Source organism: Nestor notabilis, unplaced genomic scaffold, assembly GCF_000696875.1.
Source record: "Nestor notabilis isolate BGI_N333 unplaced genomic scaffold, ASM69687v1 scaffold905, whole genome shotgun sequence".
Lineage (NCBI taxonomy): Eukaryota > Metazoa > Chordata > Aves > Psittaciformes > Psittacidae > Nestor > Nestor notabilis.
The window spans coordinates 1-522 of record NW_009930546.1 but is presented as its reverse complement, the minus strand read 5'-3'; positions in this window follow the sequence as shown (position 1 = coordinate 522).

Here is a 522-nt window from a genome sequence, read left to right as displayed (position 1 = left end):
GAGCAAAAAAAAAAAAAAAGAAAAAAGAAATAAAAAAATGAAAATAAAAGAAAAAAACTTATTTTCTCAAGACTTTTTGTACTGAAGACAAATTTTTTTGAATCTTTCTTAGCTAAAACAACATTTTTCCCTGGAACACATCTGAACTCTGCAACAGTAGTTTGTGGTTTTACAAACAAACCAACAACGAACCTGAGGGACAGTAGAGTACAAAGAATATATTTTTGTTATGGCTGGAATCCTGACCAGTCCTTTTTCTTGGGTTTTTTTTCTTTTCCTCGTGTGCGTTGGGGAGGTCGGGATGGGGGTGGTCTTTGGGCTGTTCACCAAAGGCTGGGCCCTACTCATGCCTCCAATAGGGGGTTTTTTTTTTTGTTGGGTTTTTTTTTTTGTTTTTTTAAATTAATGAAAATATGTAATATTGATAGTTATTATTTACTGAGGCAGATGGTAAACATTTTCCCTATTCTGGTTTTTCTTCATGTCACTGAAAAAAAAACAAAACACACCACACCAGAAGCA